At 55.3% G+C, this 15,536-nt stretch overlaps 1 non-coding gene across 1 annotated transcript; it reads right to left on the bottom strand.

Moving 5' to 3' along the window:
• Nucleotides 1-15,091: 15,091 nt before the first annotated feature.
• On the bottom strand, nucleotides 15,092-15,169 carry B0H18DRAFT_t138. Its single transcript has one exon. It is a non-coding gene; the product is annotated as a tRNA-Asp (tRNA).
• Between the last annotated feature and the right edge of the window lie 367 nt (nucleotides 15,170-15,536).

Below are 15,536 nucleotides of genomic sequence, written 5' to 3'. Positions count from 1 at the left end.
GGAGTACGGCCCTTGGCGCGTCTCCTCGACCGTGTAGGCAGGCGCTGCGTACAATAGAATCGCCGCCCCGTCCCGGATGTGCACGGGAATGTGTCCGAGCGGAGCATCCAAGGTGGTGTTTCCGCCGGAAGTAGCATTGACAACTTCGTGCGTGTACCAATCGCGCCATGTCACCTGGCCCCTACCGGGGAATATACCTATCATCGAGGTAAGTTCTCCCCCCATAAGGAAAGTCTCGAGAGACCTACCGTCAACCGTTGAGACATTTGGGGTTAGAACTGGCGTCACAAGAACGTCACGCCCTACGAGGTATTGCCTGTCAATGGCGAACAGCTCCGGCTCGTCCGGGAATTCGTAAAACAGGGCGCGCACGACCGGTGAGCCATACGTGGACGAGTTGGCGAACAGCGTGTACTACAAAGGTTTGGTCTAGGCACACGGACACAGCGGTCGAAAGGAACTCACCCAGTAGGGCAGCAGGGAATAGCGGATGCTGATCGCCGTGCGGGAGGCATTCGCGACGCTGTCCCACCTGTACGGTTCCTGTGGCAGCGCCGAAAGCTGGTTATGGTTCCGATAGAACGGCATAAATGCTGACATCTGCATCCATCGGCTGCACAGCTCTTCGTCCGTATTACCCTCAAACCCGCAGGTATCAGCGCCCACCATAGGGATCTGGAACAGTTGGAATTGCAGGACGCCCTGGATGTTGTAGTACATGTACGACCACTTGCTATGGTTATCGCCGAGCCAGTGGCCAGTCCACTTGCCAGAGCTGGGGAACGTCGAGCGGCTGATGAGGAACGGACGAATACCAAGAACCTTCTGAACAGCGAGATGGGTCGTCTTCTCCTCCATCAGCCCGAACATGTTGTGGACGTCCAACTCGGCATAGCCGCCAACATGAGTAGCGTTCGTGTCGAGAGTGTGGACATATAGCGGACCGAACCCTACCGGCATTTACAATCAGCGAACTCGCCGTTGTGGCACCCGGAAAGCTCCCTTACCGTTATGAATGGCATATGGCGGGAAGTTCAGATTGACGCCAGACTGCTCGCCGGCGCCAACGCCCCTCTTGGTCACAGGAGCAAACGAACGCTCATTCGCGGCGTATGTTAAAGTACCGTTGATCGTGATATTTCCACTCGGGCCCCAAACCGACACATTGTAGCTGGGAAACCATCAGTCGGAGTTGTCGGCGACGATGAGAGTCGCACCCTTCGGGATAGTCCGTGACGAGATTGCCAGGATCGCCAGGCAGAGAAACCGGGGTTGGGGTAGAGAGATCAGCCCCAGTACCGCTGCACACATGTGTCAGCGCCAGTAAAATTGGAACAAAAGACCTCAGCTGACCATGAGCCGTTGCAGAAGGAAGACACCTCATTCATGTCCAGCCAGATTCCCGAGAATTCGACGCCTCCTTGTGACCAGTTGCTGAGCGCCTCCGTCCAGTAGTCTTCGATGTTGTCAGAGAACCAGTCGGGAAACACCTAGCCACGGAACCAGGCCAGCAGGACGCCAAATGAGCGCGCAGACCCGAGTACTTGGGCAAGAAGACACGGTGGGGCTCACCGTATAGCCCGGCCACACTTGGCCGACGTATTCGGACCCATCGGGGTTCTTGACCCACACGTTCCTGTAGAGGACAGTCATCGACGCGAGAACACAGTCAGACCTAGCATGAAACTCACAGCTCCACACCCCGCGTGTACGGGTCGTACTGGTCAGAGGGTCAGCATAGGGCCGCCGTTGTAGGAAAGCAGACGTACAATATCGGTTGAATTGACTTGCTTGGCGATGGCGGCATCTACAATGGGTATGTAGTGCTGATGGTTGGCCGCCTACCCAAGCGGATTTAAGAAAACATCCCCAGCTTGTGAGGTGGACCTACCAGTTCTTGAATGAACGCCCGTACTTCCTCTGCAGGGTAAGACACGGGATCCGTAGTGAAGTCTCTCACAGCGTGGTAGAGGTCGATATCATTCCACATCACTACATAACACAAGACGTCAGACAGCACCCGAGCACATAGCAGCCTGGTTGGCGAACCTTCAAGGGGGATATTTGCTTCCCTCATCCGGGTCACTTGTTCCTTTGTCTCCGTAATGTTCGTGTAACCCCATCTGCACAAATGAAAGCCAAGACCGAAGAGAGGCTGCCAAGTTGGCAGCCCTATGAGCTGGCCGTACTGCTCGATTACGTCCTGGGGAGTGGGGCCCGAGAAGAAATAGAAGTCGAAGGTGCCTCCCACGGCGCGGTATTGGATTAGGGAGACGGGAGACGACGGCGGAGTCGCCAATAACGTATCAGAACCAGCAGCGCTGCCATGACATCAGCGATTAGCATCATTGACGGTCGGACAAGGGTGATGCACCGAACCTGAAGTGGAAAACTCCGTGTGACTGGGCTTTCCGCGAAGTATCATTGTAACGGTGCTCCAGGTATACGGAATGCGAGCCATAGCTGCGCAGTAAACCGAGGTCAGCCACTGCAACACAGAAAATGAGCTCATGTACATACACATTTTCATCCACTGGATCGTCGATATCTCGGGCCCACATAGTCTGGATTGTCCCGGGCCCCCCAGTGGTTCCTATATCACGCCGGAAACCGCTGCTTGCAATCACTTCACCCAGCCCGTAAATGTTGGCATCGTACGGAAGAGCGGACGTGAGCTGGAGGTACTGGTCCTCGAATACCAAGGGAAACCCATCCAATGCAGTGGACGGGTCACTTTCATTGAGTGGCGGGATCGGCGTGGGAGGCAATGAGCTGATTCGAGTATCGAATAGTGGCAGCGCATCTGGTTCCGACCGACGACTGATCCAAAATGCGAAAGGCGACGACTCGTAGTTGAACACGAGGTCTGACGTCTGCGCGTAACTTTCGGTAGGTTCGGGAGGCACGGAAATAACCGACGATGGGATGGTGAATTGCGACTGCGCAGTATCGAAGATGTTGACACGGAGCCTAATACAGAGTGGCTCAGGTCACCCTGCATTCTCAGTCGGACTAGGATATATTACCTCTGATTGGTGTCGTAGGTTACCTGCAGAGTAAGATCCACGATATCCGTGCCGAAAGCGTCGCAAGCATCCCCTGCGAGCCGCAATTGCGCTGTGAGGCCCGTCTTTGATTCGCTCAAAGAGTCCAGCGTATAGCCTATGCAAAAGCCAGGCAATGAGAAGGAGCAAACAGGCAATATAAACTAAACTGCGAACCGGGACATGAAGATACGTTGAGTGAATGAGATGTGGAGCCGATGCGTGCCATTCCATCTTTGGGAAACAAGGATAGTCTTGACCCCGCGGTGGGCTCAGAGAGCACAATACATGTCAAAGTCAACAGCACCGCACAGATGATGGGTGCCATCGTCGTCGCGTCGCGATGTGCGTTCGAGCGAAAGTAACGCGGTTCAGCGTCGACGTCGAGCGCGGCGTCGGGTGTTGGAGGAGGGGTCGATGACTTCATTAATATATGCAGCGCCCGGCGCAATCTGTGATGATGAACGTTTGTGGTCTTATTTGAGTCAGCTGAGCACGAAGCGATGCAGAGGGATCAAAACGTCTTATGCGCTGTCCACCCAATCCCGTGGTTGGCCGTTTTCGATAGTAGGCCCCCGTGTCCAGAGTCGAAGCCGCGTATATCGGCGTGATGTTCCCGCTTCAAAACGAGCAGCTGAGTGTCGAGGAAAGTGTCGTACTGTGAGCAGCTGTGAGATATAGCCGCATGCGGCACCGGAGACACGAGTCGCATGACACAGCTGCTTGCGGCGTCAAATCTAGTACTCAAGAGTCAAGACTCCCGCGATTTCACCAGATGGCTAGAGGGAAGTCCAAGGATAACATACGAGCGAACAATGTCAAGCCCTCGTCGTCGGACGTAGGTTTTGCTACGTGGACGACATCATTGTGGTTCGGTTGACATACTAATAGTAATAGCGGACTGATGGCGGAACATGTGATCAGCCACATTGTACAACTCCGTCCAAACTGGGTGGCACTGGAGGTCACTCGCTGTTTGAGTTCATGGGTGGCTCTCATCAGATGATACTCGTACTCGCATCACACACTCGAGCTCGCAATGCGGGGTACTCCATGGAACACACCTATCTGAACCTAGATGCATAATCTCTCGATATGGGTGTGGACGGTCACCACTTCGCGTCTTCCGAGAGTCTTCGGCCACGATGCCATGGTGGCACCGACGGCTTCAGGCGGGCCGGACAGCGTCTGGCCTCTAATCTGGACAAGTCCTTTCCGTCGATAGCTGGAAGTGCCGAAGGAAACTGGCTATAATCCAGGATCCTTGAAGAATACCAACATGTGTAGACTATCGGGAGAGGCGGTAAACATCCCTAACGCCGGTTCTGTTCGCGTGCCCTCGAGCTGTCATATACTACTGGGTCAGTATCCTACTAGTCATTGCCCATTTCTACATGGACATAGGAAAGCTCTGCGTTTTACTGATTTACTGGGCATTGCCGCAGGGTCAATACCTCCCGATCCCTCCATAATATGGGACAGCAACACGAGTCGGAACGACAGCAGACTTATTTGATTTCAATATCGCCTATTCTATCACTACTTCGGTCCAACAACCGGACGGAGTGCAACAACCTGTGGGTATCGTTGAACAGAGTCTACGAAATTTCATCGCTCATAGCATTCATAGAAGGACTCGCAAGGGGCGCTTCAGTGACGGTAGCGAACGTAACCACGCTGTATTCGTAATTTCGAAGACATCATCTGACAGGTGTATTCTATTTAACCTCTTGTCATTTTCCTTCGCCCAAGAGCTAATCATCTTCTCAGACCGTACGGGCTTCGTGCCTATCGGTCTCAAGGTTCAGATACATCCGCAAAACGGGCTCTCGCCGACAAGAATGTTGGCGGCCGAGAAAGGAACGATCAGCAAATGATGACTAGCCATTTATGCGCAGAGAATCTTGCAAATTGGAGACATCTGCAGCTAGAAGACAGCACCGGAAGTCGCTCACCTACCGGACTCGAAGTGCTCATACCCAGTTGGGAGAAGACCGTCTCTGGTGGGATGTACCGTACGTGTCGGAGGTATTTGGCCTCCGCTGCGATCTTCTGTGGCGATATCCGGTGCGAGCACAAAGCCCTAGGCCACCCGCGCAATGCCGAGTTACAGGACTGCCGTTCGTGTCGCGCCTTGCCATATGGCCGTGCGAGGATGCGGAAGCATGGATATTCGTCCTGCCGGACTGTAGCAAGATAATTCGCACGGGCGCTGCTACATGGTTCCCTCCGTTCACCATTTGTAGGCATACCCTGCTCTGCTGGCGGCTCCGCAAGGTACGCATCTCGTCAGCTGGGCTAACAGCGCTTGCGGCACACAGGTGGCGCGCAACCAAGCACCCAGCCGTTCTTCTAGCTTAAGAGCCGTTTCAAGAAGGAAATTCTCGGCCGATTAGTGCAACGGCCTATCCGCCACGACAACATCGGATTCTCAGGGTGCCTCGACCTGTTAACGTGAAATCCACAAGATCGCACGCATTTGTTGCAGATTCCTTGCATGATGTCTTGGAGTTGATGACGTGGGTTCACTGTTTCTAGATCATCAGCAGCAGCAGCCTCGTTGCTGTGACTGATGGGATAATACCAAGCTTCCGAGTGGCTATATATTTTTCTTGAGGTCGATAGGTGAGGCCTCATGGCTACGGTCTGTGTCTCTCCGGCTTCCTGCGCTCCTGGATGGTCATTTAGAGGTGTATCACTCTTATGGATTATGTGGGACAGAGAAACGGCGCCATAATTCGTGTCGGCTGCGGGCGCGCCGCCTGAGAGTCGGGAGAAGCTTGCGCTGGTTGTCTCATGTGCGTTTGTCTACCTGGTGGGGACCCTCTTATGTCGTCTGACCACTCACGGAGATGAAGGGATTCCCTACCAGGTTATTGCTGCATGTGGAAGTGCAATTATGAGAGAACGTTCTCCCTTTCTGCTCGGAAGCTGATCACGAATACCATCTAGAGCTTGCTGAGACCCAGGTCCAAGTTCCTGGAAGGGACTGTACCAGAGAGACGGTGTTCGAGCTCCGTTGGTCTGCTGATTGAGCGTGCCGCTATGCCTTTCCCAGCACAGCCATCGCGCTCGCTTGAACAACGGTGTCAATCCTCGTCGCGGACTTCGTGCCTACAATCTCATCTCGATATGCGAGTGAATTATGTCTCACCGTCTGTATTAGATGTGGGCGATCGAATCAACATTTTGAGCTCTCTCTGTGAGATCAATTCAGTCGCAGCGGAAACGAGAACATCCGACCAGCTTCTCCGCGGTGCCAAGAAACCTAAAGCCCGCTTGGATCCGGTGAACAACGCACGGCGATTCTTCGTGTACTTAATGCTACATCACGAGAGTCGTACTTATATGGAACGCGTAGATCATTGGGCCTGTCTCAGTACTGCGATGCGCAGGACCGGATCTCAACTCGGAGCGTCCGTCGTGCAGCAGGCTAGCCACACATCGCTGCAAGTAGATAGGGTACCGGTGACGTCAAGAACCACATGCGCAACGCATCCGTGGTGATTGTGGGATGCTGACTACGGACATACCTGATTCTTGAGCATGGGCCTGAGCATGTGAACAACGCCTCGGAAGTAGGACCCACGCACGAATGGGAAGCGAGTCGCCCATCGAGCCCGGACAATCCTATGGAGAGCCGTGACGCTTGTCGATTGACAACGCAAACGGCACGCTGAATCGCGCAGTCGCAAGAGCTCGCTCATGCCACATTCACTCCGAGGATCCCTCTGGAGTCGGTGTTCAGACTGCCGTTCAGTGACAACTTACAGATTAAATATTCACCGCCAGTGCGTTGTTATATGCCGCCGATCACCCAATCCGGATTGGCATCTTCGGCGACATCGTCTTCAATGCTCTCCGAGTCTGATTAAGTATTTTGCACTGAGCCTGCCGGCATGATGAGATGCAACGAAGCACGAGTTGACAATTTGACATTCTGCGTAGAGGCCACGTCGCGTCTATTGTGCAATTTTATTGAACACAACGAGCGTTGGAAGACAGGCAAAGTTGTTGCATGAGTGGCTCCATCCGTGAGGAAAAGGGCGACACCCGGCAGCGCCGGTTGATTTTCTGTCGTTTGGCGCGAGCTACCACCGAGCAATGAGACGGCATAAGCGACGTTGTTACATACGTACTCACAAGCGAGAGAATAGGTTCGTGAGTCGGGATGAGTTGTTTTGTGTAGACACGCCTAGGCGCTGTGATGGGTTACACCAGGTTCAACCCCAATTCACGAGATGGCCCACTTGAAGTCGTGTGAATACGGTAGATCACTCTCGACATGCTGCGGAACTGTCGGCTTCAGTTGCTAAGCCTTGCTGGACTGGGCGAAGAACATGGACGTGCTTCCGCACGTAATGGCTGTCTCGTGGCAGACGTGCACCATGGAAGCACGAACTATCATCGCAGCGCCTGAAGCCCGCCACGCCGGAAGGTACGCCCTGTGACACGATCCACAGCCCACGCGTGCTGTGACAGGCCGAAACGCACGAACAGCGAACAGCGCGGGGCCGGGATTACGGCATCAATGCGGTGGGGAGTTAAGGAGCGCCAATCCGGACCCTGACTCGGCATGCAACAGCATCGGGCGCAGCCGACCGTTTCGCGACGGTCTGCCTGTGATCTGCCCTAAGTCCACTCTTGCACCGCCGAATTCGTAGGCCTTTGGGTCGGGGGTCCTCGGACAAAAAACCCGTCTATCAAACAGTTAGCGATTCTGCGGGCGAAGTGTCACGCAAACTGATTGAGGGGTATGCGCACTGTCCGAACTACGACATCCATAGGGAGGCATAGATATTGATTTCATGCGAAATACTCTGAAGCCTGTACGAGAGCGAACGAGTTGGCCATGCTGATGAGATGCGGAAAGCGAAAGCAGGAAGAGACGATACTCGAAATACAATAAAACTTCGTCTAACGTCCCTCGAATCTATTCCGATCGACGTACCCCATATGAGGGAGAGAGCTTGACATTGCGTTGGGGTTTGTAGGCGAAGGCGCCGTGGGAGATGAGCCTTGCATAGGCAGGGAAGGCATAGACAACGTCGACGGCGAGAAGTTTGTGTGCGAGGGAGGAAAGGACCGATACTGGGACGACCATGACGCTCCCAGTTGGTCCGCAGGGGGGAGGTACGTATTGGCAACAGGCGGAGGCAGTACGTTGGTCTGGGTGAAGCCACGGTGCTCAAACGCGCCATCCGACCTTCCCGAGGAGGGCGCTCCTCGGGGCGCATACACTGATTGCCCCGAAGAGTAATCCTGAGTAGCGCTGTAATGCGACATCGGCGACGAAAGCGGATCGACCTGTCGAGGCGAAGGCGATGGTGCAGGGATGAAGGGGGAAGTGAGAGTCGGGAACGCCGAGTTCGAGTGATGCGTCATGGACGCACTGGAGCTCCCTGAAGAGGTGGAGTACGGACCACTTCCCCATGTTCGCACACCAGTCTGAGGAGACGTTGCTTCCGCCCTCATACTGGCTGCCAAGTCTGACTCGCTAGTCCTCTGACGAGCAAGACCGGTATCCAGCGCCGGTAACAAAGGGACACGGCCTGTTCTCGTGCCGTCCCGGTGATACGGCCATGCGTTTGAAGCATTCAGCTCGCCCGCGTGATGCGATGCCAACATCCCTGCTGTGAGCGGAGGCGAAGTCGAAGAGGAATACCGAGAGTGCGAGAGTGAAGCGGACTTGTCGTCATAACGATTCGAAGAGAATGGCGAAGATGGTGCGTTGTAGCCGGAGAGTGAGTGCGACTGTGCGGCGTTTCCGTAGGTCATCTGCGATGGTGCCCCCGAGGTCTGTGCGAACTGATAGTGATAGTCATGCAACGCAGCCTCCTCGACGACTTCGTCGAGCTCGTGAGCGTCATCGGTGCCCAAGTCTTCTCTCTCGACACTCGATGATCCTTCCGCGGACGCCTCGTGACCAACGTCTGGCTTGCGCTTCTTCCGAGAGTTGTTTGGTCTACGACGATAGACGTAGTCGGGATATCGAGAGTTGAAGTGGTCCTTGAGCTTCTTCGCCTGGTCGAGGTAGAACTTCTTCTCCGGCTATTATACAGATGAGTACTAGCCGAGACGAATTCATGAGAGTCATACCATCTCCATTGTGTTCCACTCCCGGCTCAATATCTTGCTCACATCACCGGTGCGCATCATCTGATTAGCTGCAGAAATTTCGGGCCTCCTCTTGCGAGCGAATATCATGAACGCGTTCATGGGACGCTTGGGCGTGCCGTCGGCGTTCAATGTTTGCGATGTAAGCGCAAGGTGAGGGTCATCTAGAGGAGAAATAAGTTATATGTGTGTATCGACTGCTGATAGAACACTAACCCGCAACGTCAGGGTCGTCTTTGTATCCGCCGGTGTAAGATGCTGCGTTAGCATCTGGCTCCGTGAGCGACGTGTCCCTGTCCACACGACCTGGCCCCTGCTGTTGATCGTAGTAGGACCCATCATCGCGGCCCGCGTAATAGAGATCTGTGCTATAGTAATTCATCGCTGGCAAGCTACGAGCGAGCGTGCAGCGACGCCGAGATTGTCGATGGCGGTCAGGTGTCCTCTCCAGTCAAAGTGACCTTCAAACAGAGAGAGAGGAGTGAGTGTGCGATAGCTGGCCTCCTAAATACTTCCCAGACGCGTCGGGTGACGACAACGCTGGAGTCTTCTGCGTCGTGTCGCGCCGCGTTTGAGCAAGAAGAGAGATGGGTCGCGCGTCTTCAGTCAATGCATCTTGTACACATGCCGGGGCGTTTGGTGTGACTGATGTTCTTCGTCCAACCGCCGGACAGAAAGGCACGCTGAAACTGATTAGGGTTTGTGGACGCAGGTGGGTTGCCCTAGATATTGGGAAATATTTGATAGCCCCCGGATCGGCCATGAAGGGCTTTGCCTTTTCATATTCCGCCTGGATCAGTCGATCCCGCATTCGGTTAGCTTGGGGCACCATGCTCCTCTTCCCGGAACAGCAGCGCCTTTGCTGACAGGGAGCCGCCTGACATGCTGACCGTCTACCCACCTCAGCCGATCTTGAGAAGACGCGGTGCTCGGCCGTGATGCCTTCGAGCGCATGGAGCTGCGCGAAAGAGGATCCAGGAGGCCGCTGGAAGCAGGTGCGATGCTGAGGCGATGGCCGTGGCTCCGGCGGCCCTGGAGCGCACGGAGAACAAGTCCAGGAGCGGGTTAGGTTTGTAGCCGAGGGAGGCTCTGATGATTGACGTCCCGCCGAACCAGAGGGTGGACAGAGGCTCCCGAGCCTTCGCGGAATGTAAGCGGACTGTGAATTTCACCTCCTGTGGCAATCCGGGAGTGGTTGCGCGCGTCTTATGACTCCCAGGTACACTGACATATTGACGGCGCGAAGCGAGAGCTACGTTCTTGCCGACCGAGTTCACACGGATGCACAAGGGCGGGCGAAGAGAGGGAATATCGGTGGGTCGGAAATTCCCGTTTGCGAGTCGTCATGCGGCCTTGGGTAAGGCGCCGGACTCACCCCGGAAGCGGGATCAATAGTTGGCGAAGAAGGCCCATGAAAGCCTCTCTTTGGTTCCGTTGCCGGACAGGATTGGTAAACACTTGAAGCCAGTTTGGCTGCAAGACTGCCTGCAAGAGAGATTCCAACCACCGACCGGAATCCTATAAACGGTGTCGAGGTGCGGACAGGTCTCGTGTCATAGTATGAAACCTACTCCGCTGGGCTGAAAGCGGACCGAATTCCTCAGTCGCTGTGGGTAAGGAGGATCCGCACAGATGGCTTCGGTGCCTCCGATTAACGCTGCCCTGAGTCGACGGTACGGGTCCACACTAAGCGCCCATGTGGTCGAGGCTCTGCCTGCGGTGCTGGACCGCCCACTTTGCTTTCGATCGGGACCTATATAGGCAACGCACCCTCACTTTCCAAAGTCTCCGGACTGCGCAGAGTGAGACCACGGCCAGTTGACGGGCCTGAGAATCCCAGACCAGTGGTCGGTGGCTTGGCCCGCGCTGGTGGTTGCCTTGTAAGAATGACATTCGTGAGTTACGGGTGCGATATTGCCTCACCTTCCATGGGGATTAAGGACAAAAGTCCCTTCCTGGCTAGGCTACCTGAGAAGGACTAGCGCCTAGCATCGTCACCGGACATACGACGACTGCCAGTGGGAACCCGGGGATTTCAAGTGACTGCCGCAAGGCACATAAGAAGCCCTCCGCTGCTCTGGAGAGCATCGATGACGAGCCCAGTACGCGATACGTCTCAGGAATCATGCTGCGAGCATGCCAGGTGAAAGATGAACGAACACGACTTGTGAATCGATATCAGATAACCAGCGCCAGCAGCAAGCTTCCTGAGTATGCACGGCCGAGAATTGCACTTACGGCCAGAGACACTGCGGGCGCACGAGAAGTGACAGGGCTTGGCGGCAGAACCTTGCATTATGGGATTACACATCCGTACCTGGACGAAGGCCGTCTATCCGAGCGGCCGGTGCTGCCTACACAGTCGCTGATCGTGGAGGACAGGGCAACGTTTTGTCCTCGGGACGCATGTGTGGCGCCGGCTAGTTGCTGAAATAGCCTGATCGAGCGATGTCGAGCGCGACATGTGCAGGACTGGGTCATCTCTCGAGTCGGCCGCAGGTGTCTTCAGCACACGCCGGCGGAGGTGATACCAAGTGCGTCCTTGGGCATGCAGCCCCGTGGATTGTCATGGGGCTTGTTCCTGCGTGAAGCTCTCGAAAAGGAATGTGTGCATTCACACGGAGTACAAGACAGCCTGGTAGGACTCCGCTGATGTCATGTAGGGCAAGAACCCTAGGGGAGGCGCCCCAGAAGCCTCGTCGCTACCCGCCGTCTACCGCCGCCGCTCGAGGGATGGTCCCCTTGTCGGAAGAGCTGCAAATCATGGAGCTGGAATACTTCCCTACCGCAGATTGACCGCAGGAGACGGATACCGAGCAGCCTGTGTCGTAAGGGTCTGATGGTGACGGCGTGCACAGTTCGGTTGTCGGTCGGCAAATGGTGATCGTCCGTGGAGCAGAGGCGACGCTCTCTGGGCCACATCCGGGCGGCGGTTTGCCACACGTAAGAGGCCTTCCTCCGGAAGGGAAGACCCGCAGCGAGTCGACCTGCGCTCCGGATACCAGGTACAAACATCGTGTTTCCGCTGAGCGCGTCGGAGATTGTTGGACGTAGGACGCTCTCATGGCTGGCGGTCAACGCCGGATTGAGAAATGATGTCCCCAGCTTTGAGCTATCGGACCGCTGTCAGTCCTGCACGCGTCCCCGCACAAGGTCATCCACTACACACCATGGGCAAGCACGGGAGGGAAGCCTTGTGAAGAGGCCTCGTGGTTCTCGCGGCATGCAAACGCGCTCCCTGCACTTGCTCTCCGAGCGCCTGCTTTCACGCCGGCCTCTGCTTCTGCGTTCTCTTGCCGCCGCAGACTGAAACATCGGACATGGGGGCGCCGATGAGAATTACAGCAGCTCGCAGCAAGACGGATGAGTCGCTCCGAATCGGGTTGCCACATCAGACGCCTGGGGCGTAGCCGCCACCAAGCTGTGTCCGCCCTTCGGTAGACTATGCCGCATATACTGAATGGATCAGGAAGAATGATATGCTTGCTTTACACGGAGCAGATACCTTGTGTCTGCGCCCACCGTGTCTTGCCTCAACTGATTCCCATCCGTAGCGAGGTGGTTTGATTGGTTCTCTGCTGCGTTGACCACTTGATCATAAGAGGAAGCGGAGTTGCAGAAAGCAGTGTGACACAGAGAAAGCAGTGGGCGGACAGCCCGAGGACGGCGAGGACGACGAGGACGAGGACGACGGTGGCGGTCGTGAGGCTCCGAGATATTCGGGGTGGCACGATCGCTGTAAACGGCTATTCCCGATCCGAGGCAAGCGCGCACACATTCAATTGAGCCATTCAATCCAACTATCACCTATCGACCATCGACAATTCAATACAACACTGCATACGGAGCCGGCCCACCTCCTTCCTGATCGACTTTAGACTTCCTATCACCACAAGGTCAAATCCACTAGGGGCAATACAGAAAGCCAAACGCCGGTAATCAACGACACCAACTGCCAACTACAGCAAGCCGGCGAGTCAATATGAAGGATCTGATTCTCGACGCGAGTAAGTGCGCTCCAAGACTTCTCTTTCTGCGGCATGGCTAGCCTAATCATTAGCGAGCCCATCTAATCTATTTGACCTGTTGCTGCAGATTTCCCCCGCACGCTAGATCAGCGTGTATACCATCTCGGCATTCGCTCGGGCGAAGTTGCTAACCGCATCGTACGTATGAAGTAAAATGTGTGTCAATTTGATGACGCATGCTGAGGTTCGTATAGGTCACGGTGGGGGCACCTTCGCGGGCGAGTGGCATCGCGTCCCACCTCGACGCGTCGCCCAGGCCGTTCACGCTTAGCTCAGAGCGCGGCTTCACCGCCATAACGGGCCGGTACAAGGGCATGCCCGTCTCCGTCGTCAGCATTGGCATGGGCTATCCTAACGCCGACTTCTTCGTGCGGGAAGTGAGAGAATGCCTCACCGGCGATATGGTCGTAATAAGGTTCGTGTCTCGCGCGATCGTCCAGGCACCTGTAGACGTTCTGATAAGGTGGAAGACTAGGGTCCTGTGGCGGTCTGATTGATGTACCCGTCGGTACAGTCGTCGTCCCCAAGGCCAGCGTTGCCGTTACGAGGAACTACGACTACGACTTCATCAATGGCGACTCCCACGAGCTTCCTTACAGAATCAGCAAACCAGTCAGTGTTTTTGGAATACCGGACTACTGCTTTCCGCTAACAGTCGCACAGGTGGATGCTGACCCCGAGTTGCGTCATGCCGTCCGTACTTTACCCTGTGCCCAACCAAATGCATGCTAACTCTATAGGGTCAATAGCTGAGTGCCACGCTGCAACGCACTCGTCCACCCACAGTGTCCACGGGCGTCGTTGACAATGCTATCAACGCATCTGCCGATAGGTCATACCAGTGTTCATTTTTCGGGACATCCTCTTACGTCCCGGCAGCTTCTACTCTTCCCAAGGACGTCAGACTTCCTTCCCGGATCACAACGAGACCCTCATCGAGGAATTGAAGTCACAGCATGCGGAGCTCGCAACGCTAGAGGTGCGACATGCCCCGCTATCTCTCTTCGCCGCCGCTATCTCACCCTATTGTATCTCACACTATTGTCATCGTAGATGGAAACGTTCCACATCCTCCACCTCGCCGCGAACTGGCCACGCTCCACGCACACAACCGCGACGGTCACGCCTCCCGTTACCACCCTCCCGGTGGCACCCGCGATGACCGTGCCGCCCCCGCCCTCGACGCAAGGACAGCCCCCCTCCGTGTCCACCACCGACGCTGAGGGAAGGACACTCCGTCCGAAGCCGCGCATCAGGGCGGCCGCGGCGCAGATGGTCTTCGCCTCGCGCACGACGCAGGACTTCATCACCCCGGAGACGGTCGCCGCGGTAGAGGCGTGGACCGGCCGAGCGGTCCTAGAGGCTCTCGTCGGATTCGAGATTGAACCAGATGTGAGTCCGCGAACATATGGGAGGCCTTGCTGCTCATCGCTGTGTCTCTTCTCTTCAGCGACTGCATGAGGAGGCTGGAAGTGTGTGGGAGCTGAAATGAGCACGGTGTCGGCGTTCGAAAGCTCAAAGCAACGAGCTAGTGATGCGTTCCGGTATAGAGGTGACCTACAGTCCCTTTTCAAAGACAGAAACAATTGTGTTACATTCGGACCTTCAGTTGGCACAGGTCTTCACGACGCTCACTGCTTCCGCTCCACAAGTTTTTAAAGGACCTTGAGTGTAAGAAATCCGTTCCCACAACATATGTCATGTCATAATATTCTTCAAGCTTCCGTACCTCAGTCTATAGGCTCGACATAATATTCTTCAAGCTTCCGTACCTCAGTCTATAGGCTCGACACAAACCCCTCACGCGGAGGGCGAAGGTATGAGACTACTAAGGTGAAATTCTAGTACTTGGATGCAATAGCCACGAAAAAAAAGGTGCAACATGCAGAGCTTATATCATGACTCCCTGGCGGGGAGTCGAACCCCGCTTTCGCGCGGCCCAGTGACAGGCGCGTGTACTAACCGATATACTACCAGGGACATATCGTTACGAGTGTGAGATACTATATAAACAGCCTGTCTTTCTGACTCTGACCATGACGATTGCGGAGGCATGCTCACCATGCTCACAGCCCTGACCGTCCTCTCCCCCACTCACAAAGGTCTTCTTTAGGGTCTGCCTAGGGGAGACTACACAGCTCTGCTGATTTGCACTGCCGTCCGACACGTAAGTATGATACTACTGTACTGTGGAGATCCTGTTGCTTTCCTTGATAGCCATGGCGTAGTATGTGAACGCTAGTCCGGAGCCCATGAATATCACTCTCTCCGGTCAGTCGACCACCGTACTTACTGGCGCGTATAAGTTGCTGCATGCAATACATGCAAGCACGCAGGAGGCAACTCG

The sequence above is a fragment of the Fomitopsis serialis genome (genome assembly GCF_022376445.1).
Source record: "Fomitopsis serialis strain Sig1Antser10 chromosome Unknown B0H18scaffold_113, whole genome shotgun sequence".
NCBI lineage: Eukaryota > Fungi > Basidiomycota > Agaricomycetes > Polyporales > Fomitopsidaceae > Fomitopsis > Fomitopsis serialis.
Note: the sequence above shows the minus strand (reverse complement) of the source record. Positions and strands in the feature narration are given on the sequence as shown.